Source organism: Pteronotus mesoamericanus, unplaced genomic scaffold (assembly GCF_021234165.1).
Source record: "Pteronotus mesoamericanus isolate MK-2021 breed Mesoamerican mustached bat unplaced genomic scaffold, CSHL_Meso_final contig_50, whole genome shotgun sequence".
Lineage (NCBI taxonomy): Eukaryota > Metazoa > Chordata > Mammalia > Chiroptera > Mormoopidae > Pteronotus > Pteronotus mesoamericanus.
Genome location: NW_026555186.1, coordinates 41439573 through 41464108, shown reverse-complemented (window position 1 = coordinate 41464108; position 24536 = coordinate 41439573). Strand labels below are relative to the sequence as shown.

General features: G+C 36.0%; 1 pseudogene; it reads right to left on the bottom strand.

Annotated features, from left to right (window-relative positions):
* Positions 1 to 7300: 7300 nt before the first annotated feature.
* The window catches only part of LOC129074512 (dnaJ homolog subfamily A member 1-like), a 36004-nt pseudogene continuing 18768 nt past the window's right edge, over positions 7301 to 24536 (bottom strand).

Here is a 24536-nt window from a genome sequence, read left to right as displayed (position 1 = left end):
TAGTAAGTTAGAACTATTATGTGTAATAAATAGTCCTACCTTGATTAGGAGGAGGAAGCAAGAACCGTTATTTCTTCTTAACCTTAAAAACTATTCCACAGTTAATCTCGATCACATACTAGAATTCTCTGTCTTTGACATTTTCACAGGGCTCTGAAACAAAACAGCTAACTTGTTTGGGTTTTTTTTTATTTTATTTTTCAATTGTTCAAATACATTTGTCTCCACCTTCCCGCCACCACTTTCCCTTGCCCCCTCCCCACCTCCCTCCCTCAACCCTTTCCTACTTTGTCTTTGTCCATGGGTCCTTTATACATGTTCCTTGACACATGTTCCTTGACTTTACCATTCCCTTCCCTTTCCCCGGCCCCACCTCCCTCCTTCCCTCTTGATTCTGTCAGTTTCTTTTTTCTTTCAATGTTGCTGGTTATATTTTCCTTGCTTGCAAACCAGCTAACTTGTTTAGGTCATGTGGTTTTCTACCTTCACATTGCTAGCCTGTTCTATCAATAGCAGCTGTAGATCCTAATGATCACATTTTGATAGTGCTCTTATTTAATCTTTCACATGACACTAAATATGTTCCCCTTAAGGTGAAAACCAATATTGTGCCCATTCTAATTATAATATCTGTTATCACTTTTAGGTCCTCTGTGATAAACCTGCCGTTAATGAGGGAAACAGCCCTATGACAATGAGTACCTTGTTTATGGTTGGGTACAAAACATTGTTTTTGACTTTAGGTATTAACCTTGTTGACTTCAATTTAACTGGAGTGAATGTATTTATTAAAGTCTGAACAACTGATAAAAGAGTGAAACTTGGAGCTAGAACTAAAAACCAATAAAAGTAACTACATCAGGGAAGATTCAAACCCGACGAATTGGCAAAAAATACATTCATTTTTTCTTCCATCTCCTTACCTGTCCACCTTAAGGAAATATTTATTCAGGGTCTGCTATTTTCTAGGCAATGTTAACTTATTTCTTTTTCCCCTCTCTGTCCCTTTTCTTTTTTTAATCTTTATTTTATTTTGTTCCCATTACCATTTAAACACATTATACCCACCTACTCACCTTAGAATCACTGCACTGTTGTCCATGTCTATGAGTCCTTTTTTCTTTTAGCTCAGTCCTTCCACCCACATTTGCTGTTATCCTCCTGTCCATCTATGAATCTGTCCTCATTTTTCTTGGTAGTTCAGTTTGTTCATTAGATTCCACATGAATAAAATTTTAGGCAATTCTTAACTTTTGGGATAAAAGTCTACATCCCAAGGAATTCATCTTCAGGGGATACATAAAAGGTATAAATCATTATAATATACTTCAGTTTGTGAAACTGAAGAGGAATATTACAAAGTACAGTGGTGATAACAGTAATAAAAATTATATTGGTTTTATCTATATCAAGCAATTATCTAAGCAATTTATATTTAATCTTTATGATTAACAAGTATGAGGTAACTACTACAACCACCATTCCCATCCTATAGACTGGAAGCTGAATTATAGGAAGTTACTTGTTTAATGTCTCTCAGTAACTCTGGGGCCTTTGAGAGGAATTGCTTCTCACAGACAAGAAATTTAGTTCTCTCAGAGATTGATTAGCTCTGAAAACAGTCACAAAGGGCCCCATGTATGGCAACTATTGAGCCAACTAGGTCTTTCCAAAATCATACCCTATAAAGGGATATTTCCATCCAGAATATTTATTCAGAATATATATTACTTGCACTTCTGAACAGTCCACAGTGGGTATTAATCTTAGCATTACATTCTCTTCACAGTATGTTAAAATCAGTCATTGATTTTTAAATTATGTTTATTGAAAAGAGTTTACCAACTGTTTGCTTTCTGACACATTCTCCTCACTTTCCCATCTTAATCATACTGTATCTATCAGTCAAGTATATAGAATATCTATCTATCATCTATCAATCTATTATCTATCTATCATCTATCTATATCTATCCATCCCTCCATCCATCCATCCATCCATCTATCATCTATTAATCAAGAAACAGAGAAAAAAAGAGAGACAAAGAAAAAAAAGATTTACTTATTCTGAGGAATTGACTCATGTGATAAAGGAGGCTGAGAAGTTTAATAATCTGCTCTCTGCAAGCTGAAGACTTAGGAAAACCAGCGGCATAGCTTCAGTCCTGGCCTGAAGACCTGAGAACTGGAACAATGATGGTGTAAGTCCCAGTCCTAGGGCAGAAGACTAATGCTCCTGCTCAACAGACATGCAGAGAGAAAAAATTCTTTCTTTTTTTGCCTTTTTATTGTATTCAGGCCTTAATGAATTGGCAGATACCCATCCATATTGGGGCGAGCCATCTGTTGTACTCAGTCTACTGATTCAAATGCTAGTCTCTTCTGGATGCACCTTTACAGACACACCCAGAAATAATGTTTAATCAAGTATGTGAGTGCATTTTTTTGGCTAATGCTCTTTCTAAGGTCTTTAATAAGGTTTTGTAGTTGTTTTTTTTTTTTTTTACTGACCTACACATTTTTTAATCATTTTTTGCACATAAGAAAGGAGACCATAATTAATAAAGGACAGTGTTTGGGCATTGGCTTCAGTTTCATTTTAGTGGATATGGTAATACTCAGGCTGAGACTGGGCCACAGGTGTTAGGCTTAGCTCCCATAGTATCCTCTAACATTTAAAAAGAATGAGATTTTTTTCCCCACATAAAAATCCAGATATGAGACTTCTCTTGGAAAGCATATGATTCTTAAAATGCAGAGTTTGAGATCCCACCAGACAGTGACTACCCCAAAACGAGCAGCCAATGTCCTTTAAAATGGGCACACGTGTTCCAGTTTGCCATGGTTCCTATCACTCCCTACTTTACCTTATTCTTCATTCAAATTCCTTGCCTAAATTTCTAGCCATTAGCTTAGTATTCTTTTTTTGACTCATCTGTATTTTTTATCCTATTTAGGGATAAGGATGAAAGAATTAAGAAATGAGTATTCTCTTTACTATCTTAAGTAACATCACCTAGATGACAATTGAGCCTGTAATTTCAGGGCATTTTTTTATTTATCTTAAAAGATAGATACATAGATAGATAGGTGATAGATAGATAGATAGACAGAGAAACTACATTAACTAAGGCACTTACCAGAGGAACACAAGTAATGTCAATAAAACTGGTATTTAGTTTTTTTTCTGGTTATAACTCTATCAATGCCAATACAAATTTACTTTATTTGTCTTTGAACAGTTCAATATTTATTTAGTTTATGCTTTAAAGTAAATAATTGGGCTTTTTTTTTCAGTTGCCTGTGGGTATAGGAGCAGAAAAATAATAAAATATTAAAAAAAACTAGGTTTGCAAATTTATTGAAATCAAAAACAGGAAAGCAGATTAGCTGGGAGAAACACAAGAGGGCAATGACCCTCTGGCCTATTAGGACTTTGAGGCAACAACCAATGTGCAATTAAAAAATAAAACCTGTGAGGAGGCGATGTGGGAGAATAAAAGCCTATTAAAGCACTTCTAAGAATTAGGGCTTTTGCCAGCAGAGCCATCTGTCAAGAGATTATGGAGAAGGAAATTTCTGCAGGAATTTTCTCTTGGGACCAAACAAAATGCCAAGAAAAGGTGTGTGGCATCAGGAGTGAGGACAAACTCTGAGAGTCTTCTGCTGTGTTTATCGCAGACAGAGAGAAAACCATCAACTCACTGGGTCTCAGAGAAGAGGAAAAGAAGAAAGAGAAGTCTCTGTATTGCTTTTGACCAGGCAATGAAGATCATAATAAGAAGAGTTTATGAAAACAAATCTCCTTGAAGGTAAGTTAAACTTTGTTGCATTTCATTCTTAAAATTTTTGGCATACTAAGGGTAGTAATACAAAGATGAAAGTTAAGTTTTTGAGTCAAATTGCAGCAGGTGATTAAAAAATACTTGAACAAAATATTTTGGAATTTTTTTTTTTTGAAATCTTGAAGCTTTGGAGTTTTGGAAAATACCCAAGGCATCTATTTATATGAAATGTTATACTAATATGCTATTTTCCCTGATTTCTTCTGAGTAAATGCTGAGTAAAAAGTAATCAAGATGGACTCATGAGTATTTGCCTCTAGAGAATTAAGTTCATGCCATGCTGTGAAATAATTAAAAACCGTACAACCATGAAAGTTACAAGGGTTTATAATAAGGACAAATATTTCATGAAGTTTCTAGAATTATGTCAGGAAATGATACTTTAAGTTTTAAGATTTTAAATGGATCTTAGTTCATTTCCTGACTTATATTCCTATATAGTACTATTTTGTGTTTTTAGCCAGTATTTATTTCCCATTTCCTTTGTGATTGATTTTATTTGTCTTTTTTAAGATACAAAAATGTTGATTATAAAGTTAGAATAAAAATATCAGATTTATTATTTATAGTATAAGAACATTATGCAGCCTTTTCAGATTTTTTAAGTCAGAAAGAGACACAGAAGTGTCTCTTTAAGTCAAGAAAATAGATATGTAAGAAGTTATATCTCATCCTAATTTAGCAACTTTTAAAAACCTGTATGGCTTACAAAAAAGTGATAATCAGGAATCAGGACTAAACATAGTTTAATGCAATTTTACTTTGTCCTGATTAGAATCAAGACATTTTCTTTAGCATACTGGTTAGTCAGAGAAATGGGGATAGGCAGACATAAATATCATTCTAAACAAAGGTAAGAAATAGTCTTATCTGCTGGGGAAGAATGCAAAGTTGAATAAAACAGGGCTAATTCCTAGTGATCACTGTGATCCAGTGTTCTTGCTGGCACTGTGCCCATATCAGATTATTGTGTCTGTAGTAGGAGAGAAATTATCTAGTGAATTTAAGTCAAGTTATCTTATGAATTCAATTATAGTGGACAATTAATTTTCATAACCAGTCTTTTGAATCTTCCTTCCTCTCCTACAAAAGGACAGTTGTGCATGAATTATCAGGATATTGTTTAAATTTTTGTTATTTTATTATGTCATTCATTCTTCAATTCACTTGTTCATTCAACCAACATTTAGTGAGAAACTTTAGGTGGAAGGCATTGTTGGACTAGGCATGAGGTAATGAATGCACATGGTCCCTGCTCTCAGAAAGCTTACAGTTCATTATATGGCACATAACTTCTCCCTTCAGCTTCAAAATAATTTGAAAAACAAAACTTGAATATTATTTTACCAATGTTAATTTAAGGCTAACAGAAGTTAAGTGATTGTAATAGGAAGCATTAATAATATAATTCAAGATTTTCAGTACATTGATTTTATTGGTACTTTAGTATTTTAAGTTAGTAAGGACTGAAATGAGCATTATTTGCTCTGCTCTTGGTTTTTCATTAAATGTGTTTTGTGGTTCTTTAAAAAACACAAAACAGATTAATTTTATATGTAGAAGAGAACAAAGTCCTGTACAATAAAAAGTAGACAAATTCAACTAAAGATTTACTAATACTGCATCTTTGTTTGTGGTCAAAGCCTGATTTCTGAATATATCAATACATCTCTGAATATTAAGTCTACCTCAAATTGGATATTAGATACTTACCTGCTATAACTATTATTATTGCTAAGATTGATTTGGGGGTATGTGCAATTCTAGCATTTTTGGCAGCATTACAATGGTTGGTTCTAAACAAAAGTAATGTCAGTTTTTGAGTAGTGGAGATCTTCTCTGGGATCTTTGCCAGAAATAATGAAATTCTTGCCTGGGTGAGGGGGTCTGGAAACTGTCACCTAAAATTAAATGCCTTTAATTTGCATTTATCATATATCATCGTATCTTTTTAAGGTAATGAAATGCATACTTTGAATAAGCGAATGTAGAAGACTGCGTGATCCCTGTCTCTATCCAACCAATAGTGAGCTTCTTCTAGAAACTTCAATCTTAAATTCTCTACACTTGGAAAACCTTGTTTTTCAAATTATAGCAAGAGACTATATCCCTAGGTTATTTCTTGCCTGCTGCTCTAGCATGTAGGGGGTTCTGCTCTTGCTGCTATAACTAGAAGAACAGAAGAGGGAAAACATCTTAGTACAGGCATGCACTCACTGGTGCAATGCTTCCTGCTGCTAGCTTCAGCTCATTGGCCCCTGCTTTCACTTGCCAGCCATATGGATGTGATACTGCTTGGGGCCTCACTTTTGTGGCTCTCTATCCTTAGCACACTGTTAGTTGCATAGGTCTTGTTCTAGCACTGATCTTCTCCAGTTGTGAAATCACAGTTGTGCTATCTCCAGGTGTTTTGTTTTGTGTTTTTTTACTTAATACAAAAAACAGTTGTGGTGCAAGCTGGTTTCAGATGAAAACATCACAACCTCAAACTTAAAGGCTATGCCAAATACCAGAGTAATAATGAGTTAGAAAAAAGTGATACTACCTTCCGACATATACGTATTTAGTTTTCCTTCTATTTATTATTCTTTATGATCTACTTACACAGGTGCCAAGGACTGTTTCTTATTTTTTGCTTTCAACAATATTGACTAATGATGTACTATATAACAATATTTTGAATTCAAATTATACTTATTGGTATATCAATCTACATGTTGAATTCTCTAATTACTTCTTTGTGGTTTCAGGACCTGGCATAAGCCTTGGCACAGAATAAATACTTAATTGACATGAATGCTTGAATGTACTAAACAGAGCTGGACTACCTGGTGTGTGGAGGCAACTGGGAGAAACCAAGTAGATCCTACTTTATTTTTAGGAAAAAAGATGAACTAGCATCAGAAATAACTGAGAGACTGGGTTTAAAGGATTGGGGTTCTCTCAGGTGTTTTCACAGGACAGTCACAGGAATGAGCCTTTAAGTCCCATTCTGGTACTTCCCAAGTTGTCACTTTTTAAATCCTGCCTCTATGGTTACACAGGAGCACAAATGTAAGAGAGGAATATGACATTCCATTTGGGTCCATGGAATGCAGGTCAACAGTGCCTAGGGGGAAAATATCAATATTTAATAAAATAAAGCACTAATTTTGAAACTATTTTATGAAGCTGAGAAATAAGACTAAGAAAATAACAATTAATTAAACTGGGAAACTGACCCATTTGACAAATTTCCTCCGTGTATATAATGAAATTTCTATTTTTGTTTTAGTTTCTTCTTTTTTTTGAGCTTTTGTATTTTGAGTTTATTCTTCATTTAACTTTTAAAACACTATGATAGTTGAATATTAAAACAAAAACAATAGCAAATAGCAAGCATATTATGATTATAGTTCTTCACTCATTTACTACTGTATATACAATGCCAGCAACAAGTGTCATTCACTGGCCCCATTAAGAGGTCTGACCCTGAACACCACCCCTAGGATGATGTTCATCATCCTCATATGCTTCTCCATCATAATGGTGTTGTCTTTCTCAATTTGGATCAAAGTCCACCAGTTCTACCTCGTCCATTTCATCAATCTCTTCTACTTGCTTCCTTTCAGGTAGGAGTTTTTCAAAGAGAGTTTCAAGAGAGAGAAAGCCATTCTCAGGGAAGTTTACCATAAATTCAATGATCAGGTGACCCTTTATGAAAAGGGTCTACGATAAATAAGCATGCCTTCATTTAGCACATACTTGACATCTCTGTGCTTGACAATCTGACCTGGGTGAAAGATGATGATTATGGTTCAGTTGTCAGGAGTAGCTATTGGATTTTGGAAGCTACATAATACTTCAGCCAGCTGTATGTCCATACACATGAAAAGGTCTTCTTCTCACTGAATGAAAACAGTATGGTCCTTCTGATCTAAAACAATGATACTATTTCCTGGCACTAGTAGTCTTGGTTCTTGGTCTCCTTCCTCATGGAATGTTATCTTTTGGCCGTCTGTCATGCCTTTGTCAATATGAACTTCTTGAATCTTTTTCTCTTGAAATATCTTCCTTCCATTGCAGCTCTTACATCTGTCTTTAGGACTAATCTGTTCCCCCTGGCCCTTGCACTCCATGCACACAAACTGAATTGCTGAACCATTCCAGGTCCTATCTGATGAATTCTCATCTGCATCCCAGTACCTTGGCAAATGGGAAAGCATTCTATTGCTCCTTTCTTACCACCTTGGCCTTCACATTTGTCACAAATCATATTCTTTTGCAGAGCTTGTTTTCTTATTGCACCATTATATAAGTCTTCTAAGGTTATGGAGACCTGATGCACAACATTTTTACCTCTCCTTTCACTCTGCCTCCTTCCTCCTCCTTCTCCAAAAAACAAATCAAAGACGTCCATGGGGGAGCCAAAACCACCACTTGCTCCACCTTCTTTAATCGCCTGTTCTCCTTTATCATATAATTCCCTTTTCTTTACATCAGAGAACACTTTGTAAGCTTGAGAAATCTATTTAAACTTCTCTCCTTCATTTGGATTCTTATCAGGGTGGTACTTCAAGGCCAGCTTCCTGTAAGCTTTTTCAATTCTCCCTGGTAGCATTGGGTCTGACCCCCAAAACCTCATAGTAAGTGATTTCTTTCACCAATTTTGTAGCAAGTAAGCAGCTGAAGCAGGTGTGGAGGAGCGGAAGAGAGGAGCACGTTACTGTGTGCAGCTCTGAAAGCTGCTGTTCCTCCACTGCTCACCGAGTGTTCTGGAAAGTTCTGCCTATTTTGTTTTTTGTTTCCATAGCAGCTTCCTTGCTGTCCCTTTTCACAAAATTGCTGAGATAAATACCTTACCATTATCTGAGTTACACAAATTTAGATACAATATAATTTTTGGTGTATATATGCATGGAATTACTTTATTATTACTAACAATGACAACAAGTTTACATTTATGTAACAGTTTATATTATATTAATCACAAATGTTAGCAATGTAAGGGACCTTAGCAGAAGTCTAAACAAATTTCCTCATTTCACAGATGAGGGAACTGAGTTATATAGAGGTTAACTTTTTTTAGGGAAAAATTAACCAAAATTGTCATTCAAAGTTATGTTTTCTGTTATATAAAAAGTAGTTGTCAATGAGACACTCAAGGTCAGGGTTGATATCTGGCTTTATCTTCTTTTAAAAATGAATTTAATGACTTCATTAAAATCTAGGGATATATAAAAGGCAGCAATACTATCACTCAGTTAACAGTGATTTTCTTATCGGAATTTCAAACACGGAATTCATCAGGCTACAAGTTCTTTTCAAGGAACAGAACTGTCCTGTATTCAAAAACATGAGGGTCATATCTCCCATCATGCCCTTGATGAAAATTCCAGTGACGTATTCTAGTATGCAGCTGAAAGAGAGCTGCTTTCCATCTCAGCTAGCTCAGGGTACGGAAGTTGACTACAAGAAAGACAGAGTTAAGGATTTCCTCTTCCTCAGAGAGCCTAAATGCTCAGAGCATCCTGGCATATCTATTCTGAATGATGTTTCCATATTCCCAAGATAGGTTAACTATCTTGGCTGTTTATCCTTCTAGGTGTCCTTAAGGCTGAGAACTGGCCTTTAGAGTACAGTCAGTTCCTGCAGTGGCTCAAGACCCAAGGCAATTCAGGGGAAAAGCAGAAACAAGAACAAGGCAGTGACAAAGACCTTACGAGACCACCACTGAAGGAAAACTATGCACTAGCACAATTAATGGAGACACAGATCCATATCATGGTAGTGACTTTTTTTACTTATAAAACATAAGTTCCTTAAAGAAAAAATAGCATAATTGGAGCAAAACTATTTTGGCTCAAAGAATACCAGAGTCTAAAAATATTTTCTTTCTCTGAAAACAGTTTAAGAAAGCATTTTTAACTATGTGTTGTGTTCTGTGGGAACACCAGCTCCATGGAATGGCCTCTCACCATGCTCCCAGACCTAAGAATTTAATGATCATATAATTTTGGGAAATATTGGATTGAATAAAGTGAAATAGCCATCTTTATCACAGAGCTTTAAACAGCATTGTAAATGTCTAAGGGATGTATTAGTTTTCCTAAATTAAGATGACTACTGAAACATTTTTTGGTTTGGATCTTCTCATGATATCAATTCTGTTCAATGTACTTAAGAAGTAGGGACTTTCTTCATTTAACACTATGTTGTGCACTGTGGGTGACCCAGACAGTTTTTCATCTTTTATGGAGCTCACAGTTAAGTACCATGAAAGGGAGTCCTAATTGGATAAAATTTATAATTGGGTAAGTAGTATGATGGCACCATTGACCACTATTTTTATGCAGAATAGACCATCAAAGGTCTGAGTTTTTCAGAACTGAAATGACTCAGGTTACTAGTTTTCCAATTATTTAAAGCAGCAACAAACCTTTTGCTTAAGTGCAATCTTCCATTGACATCCAATACATAATATAGATAAAAGTCAGGCAGGTGTTTTTGATTTTGAGTAGAGTCATGAAGTCTTTTCTCTTTGGTCTCCTGACTTGTACAGTAGACTATGATTTGCATGGCAGCAATTAGAAGAAAGTTACATAATGTCATCCTTAAGCATGAACTCTTGGTGCATGCAACAATCTGGATATTATTTATTTTGTTGAGTAAAACACCAGAAAACAAGGTTCTATCTTTATAAAACATCTGATTGAAAAAAAAAAGCATCTTATGTTATAGCATGAGTTTAAGGATTATAAAGAAGTTATTCTTGTCAAGTTTTTTAAATTTTTTGAAGACTTCAACTAAAATGAAATTTTTTAAATGTTATTTCCTTATATTATTTTTTAAAAGAAGAAGATTAAAATGCATAGACAAAAAGAGAAAGATCTGGATATCATCAATTCTTTCTCTATATTTGTATTGGTTTTCTAATTTAAAATAACACAAGTTTATTCTTGTATAGTTCTATAGATCAGATCTCTGACATGGATTTCACTGGTTTAATTTTAAGGTTTTTTTTGTTTGTTTGTTTTTTTCTTCAGGGCTGCTTTCCTTCTGGAATTTCTGGAAAATAATTCATTTTCTTATTTTCTTAGTTTTTCGAGATTGCCCATGCTACCTGACTTGTGTACACCTTACTCCATGTGCAAAGCCAGCAATTTACAACAGCATCTCTTTGACCTTTCTTCCATCATCACACCTCTCTCTGACTACAACCAGGAAAAGAGCCCTGCTTTAAAAACTTATGTAATTACATTAGGCCTACCTGTGTAATCTAGATAATCTCATTCCAAGTTCCACAATCTTAATCATATCTGTAAAGTTCTCTTTACATATTTACAGATTCTTGGGATTAGGATATGAACAATTGGGGATTATTATTCTATCAGAGCATTTTAAGCCCTTCCCTCAAATGCTAAATCATTAAATATAACAGTTTCATCAAACTAAATAAATTATGAGTAATTTTTCCTCTTTGTATGTGGGACCCTTCCCAAATGACCAGCAAAATTCTACTCATCCTTTAGGGTCCTGTACCAGTGACCCCTTACAATAAGATGCCTCCCTGTGTTGGATCTGATCACTGCTTTCTCTTCTCTGTTTACAAGTAGTGGCTTCTGTGTCCATCTCCATCTGTGTTCTCTTGGATACAGACAATAATGTGAGTTTCTAAAAGCAGGGACTCCATCCAATTCAGTTTTGTTTTTTTTTAAGTCAGCTGACACTTCCTAGGTGACATTCCCGCAGTTTGGTCTCATCCATGTGCCAGTGCCTCAAATCATTATTGCCAGTTTTGATTCCTCCTACAATTCTGAACTTGCTTAGCCAACAGCCTGTGAGATATCTTCTTTTTGATGCCCAGTCAATATACATCTGAGTCAGAGTCCCCAAGACTACTCTTAGCTTCAGCGATTTGCTAGAGGGACTGTCAGAACTCAGAAACTTCTTATACTCATGGTGACACATTTATGCCATAAAAGGACACATTAAATTCAGCGAGTTTAAAAGCATATAAGCTGAAGTACAAGAGAAATCAGGCACTAGCCTCCATTCGTTCTATGCCAGTGGAGTTCTAAAGACAACACTTAATTCTCCCAGCAACTATTTGCAATAGAACACGTGAAGTACTGCCAACCAGGGACACTCATCTCAGCCTTGGTGTCCAGTCAAATTATGAGTACTTATTCCTCTTTATATGTGGGACCCTTCCCAAATGACCAGCAAAATTCTACTCATCCTTTAGGGTCCTGTACCAGTGACCCCTTACAATAAGATGCCTCCCTGTGTTGGATCTGATTACTGCTTTCTCTTCTCTTGGTGTTTTGCTTGGGGGTTAGTCCCATAGATATGGAGTTGCCTCTGTGACCGAATTTAGCTTCTCTGTCCACAGACCCACCAGAAGTCAAACCGGTTATGTTTTAAATCACACTATTAGCATAAACTAACATTGCCCAAGGCTACAGGTATACAAAGGCACCCTTAACAGGCAAGATATTTCAAGGGTTTACAGGTTATCTCCTAGGAATCAGTCAAGGACCAGTCCTTCCTAAGGGTTGTGCAGAATTTGAGCTCTTAAGCTTTTGAATAATCCTTTGCTGCACGGCATCTCAAATTTAACATGGCTAAATAAGAACATTTTATTTTCCCCCAAACCTACTCTTACTTGAGGCTTTTCCATTTAGAGAAATGGTATTATTATCAACCCAGTGGCTCAAATAAACAAAGAAACAAGCAAATTTAATAATAATTCTTAATGTCTTTTTACCCTCTTCATCAGTTTCATGGACAAATGCTAGCAAGCTTTCTTTCAAAATGCTTAAAACTATCCTGAATCCTCCCACTTCTCTGTACCTCTGCTACGGTGACAATAGCCCAACCCACGTGGATTTGGGCAATAGTCTTCTAAACGATTTTCCTCCTGCCTTCCTTCAATCTGTTCCAGAATGATTTTCTAAAAATAATTCAGGTTATGTCATAACCCTGCTGAAATCCTCCAGTGGCTTATCCCCGTCAGATCCAAACTCTTCTGAATTAAAAAGTTTATAACAGCATCTCAATCACTCTTTCTCTCCCCAGGTAGTTCTGTCAAAGTGCCCTTCTTTTTGTTCCTCAAACTTGCCAAACTTATCTTTGCCCCAGGACCTTTGCATGAGTGATTCTGCTACCTGAAATAGCCTTCCTCTATTTTCATATGACTGTCTTATCATTATTTGTAATTTTACACTTCAACATCAACCTCTTCTGAGAAGCTTTTCTGAATATCCTGACAAAAGTAGCTTATTACTCACCTGACATCATTCTATTTTAATGCTTTGTATTGCATTATACTCATCAGTATCTAGTATTTTTATTGTTTACCTTTAAAAATGTGTGTTCTGCCCTGGCTGGTGTGGCTCAGTGGATTGAGTGCCAGCCTGCAAGTCAAAGGGTCACTGGTTCGATTCCCAGTCAGGGCTCATGCTTGGGTTGCAAGCCAGGTCCCCAGTATGGGGCGCATGAGAGGCAACCACACGCTAATGTTTCTCTTCCTCTTTCTCTCTCCCTTCCACTTTCTCTAAAAATAAATAAGTAAAATCTTTAAAAAATTTTTTTAAAAAAGGTGTGTATTCTACCTTTCCCCTTACCTTGGCATAGTATAAAGACCCTATGAATACAGGATCTTGCTTGTTCTCATTATATCCCTTGGTTGACAATAAAAGGTAACCGAATAATGTTTACTCAGTGAATAATGTTTTTAATCACCAGAATTTAAAAAGTTGCTTGGATTATACTTGATATTTAGTAAAACATTGTTCAACTAAATATGAGGACTAATGATAATGGGGGAATTCCAATAAAATTATCAGCCCTTTTTTAGGGCATTTATTTATTTGAGCTTTACAGTTTTTTTAAAAAAAATTGTACTTTTTTTCCCCAGATAAGAAAAAACTAAAGGAGTTTGTTAACACCAAACCAGTATTGCAACAAATGTTAAAAGCCTTGCTTTGAGAAGAAGAAAAAGAAAGAGGAAAATAGTTAAAAAATAAAATGGCAATAAATATGTATCTATCAACCATCACTTTAAAGTTATCCCTTTTTAACTCTCAATTTTCTTTGAAATTATACTTCTATTTACTAATTTGCTGTAAAATAACCTTGATTATTTTTTATCTTAGCTATTAAGACATCAAACTGATTCATACAAGTTTTGGTAAATTTTAGCATTATACTGAAATTTCATTTTAATGCTAAATGGTTTCTACATATTTCACAATTGATTAAGCAACCAACAAGAAATATATTGGAAGGTCATGTTTATAAGATCCCTGTACTTTTTATTTGATATGTCTAAGCTTTTAGATGAATAATATTATGTTTATACTAAAAATGTCATCTTGTCTTTTTAATTTTGTTGTATTGGAAATTGCTCTTGTTTTTTTCTTTAGTTTGTTATTTCTATTGTTTATTTGTACTCAATAACAATGACAGAAGAATGCCACTAAAGTTTAATATGGAGTTTAGTTATAGTTTGATAAGTACAATCAATGACAAGCAAACTAGCATATTTTTCCAATAAAGTGAATTATAAATTGAATTTGTAATTACAGACTGGATTATAATGGCCAAATACTTACTTATATTTTGGCAAGTATGGGAATCTTCTAAAATAACTTTAGTGTCAGTCTTATATTAGCATCAAGAACACATTGTAACAGCTGACTCCAAAAAAATATTGAGTAATTTACTTTAACATGTGACAACAAATCTGCACCAATTTATGAAAACCCTGGATGCAGATGGAAGTCCAAGAAATCAAAGGAGCATATTTGGGTGCCTACAACACCCTCATTATCAAACCTGAGCTTGAGATTGGCACATACTAAAAATGTTGCTAATGTACTTCTAGGCCCACTCCTTTTCTGCTAGAGTCTGCCTGTGACTTGGCCCTGATGCGATGGTTCTTGCTTGAAAATGACAAAAATCTATACGAGTTGTTTCTGTCCTCAACTACCCTGGACCCTGATGTTCTGCTGGGTTTTTCTGATATTAAACAAAGTCTTTAGGGTCCAGGAAGCCTGGGCAGGTGCACTAGTCACAACAGAGGCAAATGGGTAACAGTATGGAGCATTTTCCCTTGGCTTGTTGGGTCTTACATGCCAAAACAGCCCAGACGGAATAGCAATGTCTTTTGAAGTAGCTGAGATGCTTCCCTAATGTCAGTTCTCTGAGTTTTAGATCAATGCCTGGGAGTTGAATCAAAACATGTGAGGAGAGTCACCAAGGGGAAATGTGTTGGAAACGTTGCAGGAGTGAAACACCCAAGCCCAGGGAAAAGGTGGAGTGAGATGTGCAAGCAGGAAAAAACAAAGGGCTGAGTCATTGGAGGCCTAATTGACAATGGCACAGCTGTGACAACAATTTGCTGGCGGTCTGACCTATTTGATGAAAGGGCCTCTGCTTTCTTTGGAACCTCAGAGTTGCAGTGGTTCATAGGAACGCACCACTCTTGTTTCCAGCTGGCTCAGCCTCATAAATACCTAAACTCACAAGATGACATTTTTAATGCTCTGCAATTGCTATTCTGCATTTATATTTATTGCAATTCAACATATCCATTAGTGCATCTATCATTGATGTTTGTCACTGCTTCAGGAATACAGTCCATCATGCTGCATCAATTTCACTTTACAAGCTATTAATGTACTATAATGGGGCTTACAATATCATGTGGATATATTTGATTAGAGAGGTGTCAGAGTCAGTCAGATTGAACTGAGAATTGCAGGACCCAAAATCTTAATTTATTTGTTGTAAAGATGAACAGCCTTGATGCATAGTGAATGTGTTAATAAAACAGGTGTTTCTTTTTGTACTTTCTCAAATAGGCACTGAAAAGAACGAATTTAAGCAATTTATTTTGACTTAATTTAAAACACAGCAGACATACAATATTTTGTTGACACTTGACATGTTTATTCTTTTAGCAGCATCATAATTGTGTTTTAATATTTTCTGCATGCTATTAGCAGCTTTACTCAAGAGACTAGGATGGCATTTGAGTCCAGGGGAAAGAACCAACTATGGCTTTCTGAAATAGGATAAATAAAATTATTAAATTTTATTAATAAAGCACAGATTTTTTAATACATAATTTGAAATATTTCTGGTTGTTGTAACAATTTCTGTTAAAAAAAAAAAGAAGACTTCTGGTTAAAATGGAGGCATAGGTAAACATGGCTCACTTCCTTGAACAACCACAGAAAAAATTATAACTAAACTACAAAACAACTATCACCCAGAATCATCAGATTACTGAGTTGTATGGAAGTCTGACAACCAAAGAATTAAAGAAGTCACATTCATCCAGGTGCGTAGGAGGGGCAGAGATGCAGAGGTGCAGAGATGCAGAATGAGTAGTCCCACACCCAGTGTGGTGGATAAAAATCAGGAGGGATACTTCAGGAGTGAGGGATTGCAGCACCACACTAGACCACCCAGCCCAGGGTTCCAGTGTCAGGAAGATAAGTCCCTTTAACTTCTGGCTATAAAAAACATGCTGAGTTGGGGTAGCAGAAGAAACTGCAGGATTCTCAGGCACCTCCTCTTAATGAGCCAGCAATGAACTTAGGACTTAGACAAACTCACTCCCTCTGGGCTCCAGCACCAGAGCAGCAACTGGGTGGGCACCAGTGGCAAACAGGGAGAAACTGAAGTATCTGACATTAGTGTGTGCCAGGGGACAGCTGCCTCCCGGAAAAAACTCCAGAAGCCAGACAGTGACCACTCCCCCTTTTCTGAGCCCTCCCCAACACAGAGCGAGGAGAGACACCATATCTGAGATTCCATCAGCCTGGTTCACATAGGTTGCCCCATCTTGACAATTGCCTAGGCCTCTGCCACATCAAGTTATGGGTGTGCTTTTCCACAATAGGCCACACTACTAAGGCAGGGAGTCAAAGCAGTTCTACCTAATACATGGAAACAAATAAAAAGAGACTGCCAAAATGAGGAGACAAAGAAACATGGACCAAATGAAAGAACAGAACAAAACTCCAGGAAAAGAACAAAACAAAATGGAGTTAAACAATCTATGAGATGCAGGGTCAAAACACTGGTTATTAGTATGCACAAAGAACTCATTGGGGAATCAACAATGGAGTGGATGAAAACAAGAATCAAATCAATGATCTGGAACATAAGAAGAAAAACACATTCAATCAGAACAGCAAGAAGAAAAAAGAAGAAAAAAAATGAGGATAGACTAAGGAGCCTCTGTGTTAACTTCAAATGTACCAACGTTATAATCATAGGGATGTTGGAAGGAGAATGAGAAGAACAAGAATTTGAAAATGTATTTGAAAAAGTTACGAATGAAAACTTCCTTATATTGGTGAGGGAAATAGACATACAAGTCCAGGAAGCACAGAGAATCCCAAATAAGATGGATGCAAAGAGGACCACATAAATACACATCATAATTAAAATTCCAAAGGTTAAAGATAAAGAAAGAATCTTAAAAGCAGCAAAAGAAAAGCAGATAGTTACCTACAAAGGAGTTCCCATAAGTCTGTCAGCCAATTTCTCAAAAGAAACTTTGCAGGCTAGAAGAGACTGGCAAGAAGTATTCAAAGTGATGAAAAACAAGGACCTACAACCTAGATTATTCTATCCAGCAAAGCTGTGTTTCAGAGTTGAAGCGTAAAGTACTTCCCAGACAAGATAAAGCTAAAGGAGTTCATCATCACCAATCCCTTACTAAATGAAATGTTAAAGGGACTTATTTTAGAAAAAGAAGATCAAAACTATGAACATTAAAATGGCAATAAATTCACAACTATCAACAATTAAATCTAAAAAGCAAACTAAGCAAACAAACAAACAGAACAGAAGCAGAGTCATAGATATGGAGATCATTTATAGGGTTATCAGCTGGGAGGGGAAAGAGGGAGAATGGGGGACAAGGTGCAGGGATTAAGAAGAACAAATTGCTAGGTACGGAATAGACAGAGGGTGGTTAAGAACAGTACAAGAAATGGAGTAGCCAAAGAACTTGTATGCATGATCCATGGACATGAATGAAGAGAGGATCATGGGAGGAAATGGGGGATACTGGTGGAGGACAGCAAAGGGGGAAAATTGGAAGAACTGTAATTGCATAATCAATAAAACATACTAAAAATAAACAAAAACAACTGGCACCTGCACAACAAATATTTGAAATTGCATAGAAATTAACAGTGTTTATGAACATGGGTTATATTATTTCATTCTGCAATTATATTCTGGGATCATGGGAATTATCGTTGATGTCCATGGACTCCTGAGGGTGAATTAGGTCATGACAATCAGCTATTTTAACATTCTGGTAATAATAAAAAGCTAGACCTGCTTTTAAAATCTTATTGTACCAACTGCAAAATATAAAGGAAAATCCATTATGCACTTTAAAAATTTTGTTTGTGAGGTATTATGAATCCACCCTAAAGGTTATTTTTCTAGAGGGTTTAGTAATAGCGTACATGGATAAAATCTAGAGTTAGGAAGATAGGTACTGGAACCCTTCCTGAGTTACATTTCAAATGTAAGGCAGTGAGCAAGGTAATGATTTTTTTTTATCCTCACCTGAGGCCTTTTTTTTTTCATTGCTTTTAAAGAGAGAGGAAGAGAGAGAAAAAAAACATTGATGTGAGAGAGAAGCATTGATTTGTTGCCTCCCACATGCACCTGGACCCAGGGATCGAACTCGCCAAGTAGGTATGTCCCCTGACTGGGAATCAAATCCACAACCCTTCGGTTATGGGTTGAAGCTCCAACCATCTGAGCCACACTGGCCAGGGCAGTAATGATTTCTTTAAAGCTTTTTTTTCTGTATGTTTAATAAAGGTAGTATGACCCAATACATAGGATTGTCCTTAGAATTAAAGGAGATGCAAAATGGGGTACATTCACATAATATAATACATGTAGCTGTAGAAATATTCAGATGGCCCTGCATGTGATGCTATAAAATGATTTCTAAGAACTAGTTAGGTTAAAAATAACTAAGATGAGAGTGTTGTTTATATTATGTAAAAACATGATCTTTAATGTATATGCACAAAAATTTTAGTGGGATATACAAAAAATGGGAATCTGGGATGGTAAGATAAGGGTAAGATTTACTTTTCATTTTATGTCATTTTATGCTATTTGATGTCTTGTTATTGGTTCATGTTATTTTTATGATAAAATTCATAGTTTAATTTTTAAAAAGATATAATTCATGAAAAAATAAACATTATCTGGCATATATGAAAGCTCAATAGATTCTGGCAATTTTTATAATGCCAATAATAAATGCCCCTTTTCCCCCTGAAATGTGATAGACATCTTTGCTGCTGTTCTAATAAGTAATATATCGGTAGTTTGAAGTTAAATGAGAAGGAGTTGCACAGGAACAGATGGCTTTACAAAATCTATGTGATAACTGTCTCCAAGTGTGGGTACACTGTAAACTCAGGAGGCACCAATAGGATGAGAGGCTGCTTCAAAAGACTGCTAGCAATTTAAGGGTGTCTTCATAAACAAAGTGCACAGGATGAGGAAGCAGCAATTACCGGCCACTCTTACAGTCACAGTATTCTGGAAGCTTGTGTCCTGGGTAAGTTTCTTATCTTAGGAGAGATGTAACAAATTAGAGTATGCCCAAAGGAAGATGACCAGAACAGCATAGGGAGCAGAGACCATGTTCACATGGATAGCTCAAGGGGCTGAGGACCTGAGGAACTGAAGGAAAAGGGACCTCAATGACAGTTCAATGGCTGCCACACAGAAGAGGGATTCAACTTAATCTGTGTTAGTTCCTGAGGGCAGAACTGGGACCACTGAGTAGAAGTTAAAAGGAGGCATATTTCAGCTTACTGCTGCAGCTAAACTCAGCATGTCATGATTTATAGCAACAAATGCTACCGTAGGCAAGGATAGACTTTTCTGTTAACTTCTGAAGATAAAATGTACCAAAGCATCTGGATTCTCATAAGGATAATGTCCCAAATCTAAGCTAAATAAATAATCCCTGCAGATACAGCTTTACAAAGGTTAGATACATCTAGTGGGTGAACTTTGCCTCTGCTGAAGTCCATGCCATCATTGGCTCCATCTCATCGCTGCCCCAACCTGTATTCAATGGAACACTTCATCTTCTTGATTCTGCCTTATCCATGCTTTTAGCCCTCATCGCTTCATTGGATTATCTCAGCCTGCAGAGTGCATGCACTGGGCACCACTCTCCCCTGGTGCTGGACTTGTTTCTAAGCCTCCAAATTGCCACCCTTCCCCTCGTTTATCCTCTGTGCCCTCATGACCATGCATTTATACTTTTGCTTTTGTATTTAGCTTCTGCTTTACGTGGGCAATACTTGTTTTGTCTCACTGAAATATAAACTCCTTGAGTGTTTAAGAGCAATATATTTTTTTGTTTTCAGGTATCCTAGAAGAGAGTAAACCTTGGTGGATTGAATCATACCCCTTTATGAAGAGTAATGGCGGCAATTACAGATTTAAACGTTTACTAGCAAGCCATTAGCCACCTTCTTCTGGCCCTTAGTTTTGCTGGATATCATCTATCTCTGACGGTCATAAGCAACAAGAAAATACAAAGCTCAGGATGGGAAGAGAATTTTTAGATAATGATGCATATGTAAACCTGTGTCACTTATTAAGGAAACCTATAATAAAGACATATATTATTCCTGAAAATTTCTAGGATTGGGTTGGTAAATACAAGTACTTTTAGATTTGTCCATGGGTGATACTCCCAATATTTTGCAATCCATTGCATGGCTGATCTATAGTATCTTTAGGGCCAGGGCAGAGTTTGGGGTCCCCTGCTATGCTAGGCATGGACTCTTTGGCTGTAGGAACTCATTATCAGCTCTAGAAGATCCAAGGAGCAGAGGTAAACCTCAAGAAGGCACAGGGACGTAATTCAGTTTACATTTGGTAGTCCAACTATCTCCTAGAGTAATTGAGTCTTGTTATGTGTCACTCACTCTTTCAGGATAGTTGAATCTACAGATATCAGGGATTTACAACAGGCAGCTTAATTTTTCTCTTAGCTCTCCTATACTCTGTTCAAAAGTACATTTGAGAGTTTTAAATAATTGATGCAGGTTTGATAAGCACTTCACCTAAAATGAGAGAAGTAGATCAGCACTTTTGCCTATGTATCAAAAATAGTGGAACCTCTGAGTTGGGTTCAAATGTTACAGTGAACTACAGCAAACGTTTGCCCTAGATTTCCAAAAATATAGCTCATATCTGGTAGTTGAGCATGTTAAAAATAGCCTGTATCTCTTAGAAATATATTTTTTGGAAAACATTCAAATACTATTTAAGGAATGAAAAGCAAATGTAATGATGGTAGAGAAAAGACACTACTTCTACAATTTTATAATTCAAATTGTTCTTGCAATCTTATAAGAAATTTTTCTTACACTCAGATCAATTTAATACACTCTTTTATTATTTTTTATTAAGCATCTACTCATTTTCTACAGGACATAGACTTGTTATGTCAGCCTAGACAAGGGAACTACAGTCTAGGTAACTGGCCTTTCTTCATACCTATGATTTATCTAAATTATAATTTTTACAATAATTGGTTTAATTTTTTAAATGTCTGTCGTCCTGAGCTGTGACTCCATGAAGTCAGTAACCTTTTATGTCTTGTTTATTAACAAGATAATAGCTAGCACAGTGATTAACACATGATAGGTATTCAAAGTATTTGCTGAATGGATGAATTATTAAATGATCAAATTATTTCTATTTTAAAGTAGAGTAATATAAGCATTATGACAAAAGTACCCACAAAACACTGGGATTCAGAGATAGGCATATATATTAGGAAGGGAACTAATGAATGTATCATTTGCGATATCCACTAAATATTGGTTGCGTGTATAAAGACTTGATCAGATTAAAATACCACCTGCCACCTTCATCCCAATGCATTCTAAAATGAAGGATTCACATTCCAGTTCCAAAGAAAAGGTCTGATGGGTTAAAGGAGAGATATGTAAAAACAATGTTAAATCACTGTCCCAACTTGTACCTACCTGCAGAGGCTATACAGTCATTGTCACCATCCTCCTAATTATAGGGAGACTGAGCAATCTTTGTTTATATTTACAGATGTCAGAGCTGCAGATATTTCAAGCCACATGCATGAGTGTAGACCACAGGATCAATGGAGCCCTGCAGAGAGTTCCACGGACATGGTATGAATGACTTAGTCATTTCCTAGCTGAGGAGCTGCTGGTGGGAAATCCTTTTGCTGTTAGCAGTCCCACTGTGTGTTCACTCTTGAGCAGTGTGACATTATTTCTATAGTGTGAGCCACCCCATTTTGATTGCTGCATGCCAGCATGTACTCTTGTTGCTACCCAGAAAATGACAACTTTTCCACATTGCCTCTGGTGGCGCCTCACAGCATCCACATCACTTAGATCAATAGCTTTATCTCTCCTCTCCACTGCTTCTTTAGTATCTGTCTCTGTTGGTCTTCCTCACACTCTTAGTTCAACAGCCCTCAGTGGCCATGGACTTGTCTTTGATGAAAGCTGACTTGTAGAGTAGGAACTCAGTAGTGATAGCTCTTTCTTTCACTTGAAGTTGCACACAGTTGTTTCTGAGATCCTAAATTGGGGCGTAACTTGAAAGTGCCATTCTCTGCAGGGCAGGTTCAATAAAAAAATTTGGGGTGATTCCATTTGCTAAGAGTTAAGAGTTTGGTACCCTGTGTATCAATTCATCTTTTAAAAGGACCTCATTAGCTCTGAATTGCCTTTAGGTATTTGGAATATACACTACTCCTCTGATGCGGGTAGGCTATATATGAGGTCTGCCTGGAAAAAGTCTAACCATTGTTAATATAATGAGAATGGTTTGTGCAACATCAATGTAACCTGGATGCCAAAGAGAGTGGACTGGAATGCCTGTTTGTGAACAATGACAACTTCACTGTACTACTAAGTGGGGATGGTAGACACCAATGAGTGAGTGTATATACTGTGTGGCAATTGTTATTCAACATGACTGAGTGAGTAGAGCAATGAATCTGTATCAAATTTGTGTTAAGCTTGAACATTCCTCAATGGAAGCTATTTGGGTGATTCAGAAGACTGCAGCTATGGGCAACTGGTGATTAGCAGCTTCATCCTGACAATGCGCCTGTTCATGTATCATGTCTTGTGCAGAATTTTTTGGTGAAACATAAAATCACCCAGATGACTCATCTCTCCCTACAGCCCAGATTTGGTGCCTTGCGACTTCTAGCTTTTCTCAAAACTAAAATTAACTTTGAAAGGAAAGAGATTTCATAACCATCTATGAGATTCAGGAAAATATGTTGGAGCAGCTGATAGCGATTCGAGGACTGTGTGAGGCCCCAAGGTGCCTCCTTTGAAAGGGACTGAGGCATCATTGTCCTATGTACAATGTTTCTTGTATATTCTTCAAAAAGTGTCTCTATTTTTTATAGTATACAGCTGGATATTTTCTGGACAGACCTCATATATCTCCTTTGAGTTTATGGTGAACATTGTATAGACTTCACAAATAATTCATAATTACCAATTGATTCTTTTTTTTATGGAGACTCTTCAGTTCATATTGTGGTACTGACTTATTTCATTTAGCATAATGCTCTCCAGGTCCATCCATGCAAACAAAGAAGATTTACTTCTTTTTTTTACAGCCGAGTAGTATTTCATTATGTAAATATACCACAACTTTTTAGGTCATATTGATGACCATAGATTTTTACAACTTTACAGACTAATGATATAAAATGTCATCTGATGAATTTTCAAGTAGTGGTTTCATGTTCTCTACTATAGCCTCTAGTACAGTTAACTAAAAGTATACTTCATTTTCTAGTGTTGTTTCAATAGCAAACTTAGGGGTTACACTAAAACTACATCAGAAAGACAAAACTAATAACCAGAGTTTTCAGTAATATTGGCTGAAGTGATATATACATATATTTTTAATTTAAAATCTCATTTAGTAATTCTTAATGATCACTTATTGATTAAAGCTATTTTCAGCCATAATAAGAAACCGATCATAATTATTGTCGGAAAGTGTAGTAATTCATTATAAAGATCGTCATTACACATTTTTTCAGAGAATCTAAAAGAATTCTTAAAATGACTTTTTCTATCTAAAATTAATGAAGTAGATGGACTATGTAGTTGTTTGGGAGCTGACAAATGTAGTTTTTCTGTTTAAATAAGTTTGGCTTGGGTTAAGGTAAAGGTTAAGCCTAAATGACAATTATGATTTATTTCAATGACCTATGCTATCTTTTTAGTATCAAACCGTTAACACATGTAAAATTGTGAGAAAGACCAAAATTGCAGGATTTTCATATACTTAAAATTTTTCCTTTGGTCTCTTTGAATGTCCTACTTATGTTAACCAGGCCTCATAGTGTTTGTTCTGTTTCTTTTTTATTTTTATTTTAACTAGTTAATTAATTAATTTTTAAAAGAATTTACTGGCAAAGCTTTCTAAGATTAGCGGGTTTTTTGTGCAGATTTTATTCTTTATATTGAATTTATTGGGTTAACACTAGTTAACAAAATTATACAGATTTCAGGTGCACAATTCTACAATACATAATCTGTACACTGTATTGTGTATTCACCACTGCAAGTCAAGTCTCTGTCCATCACCATTTATT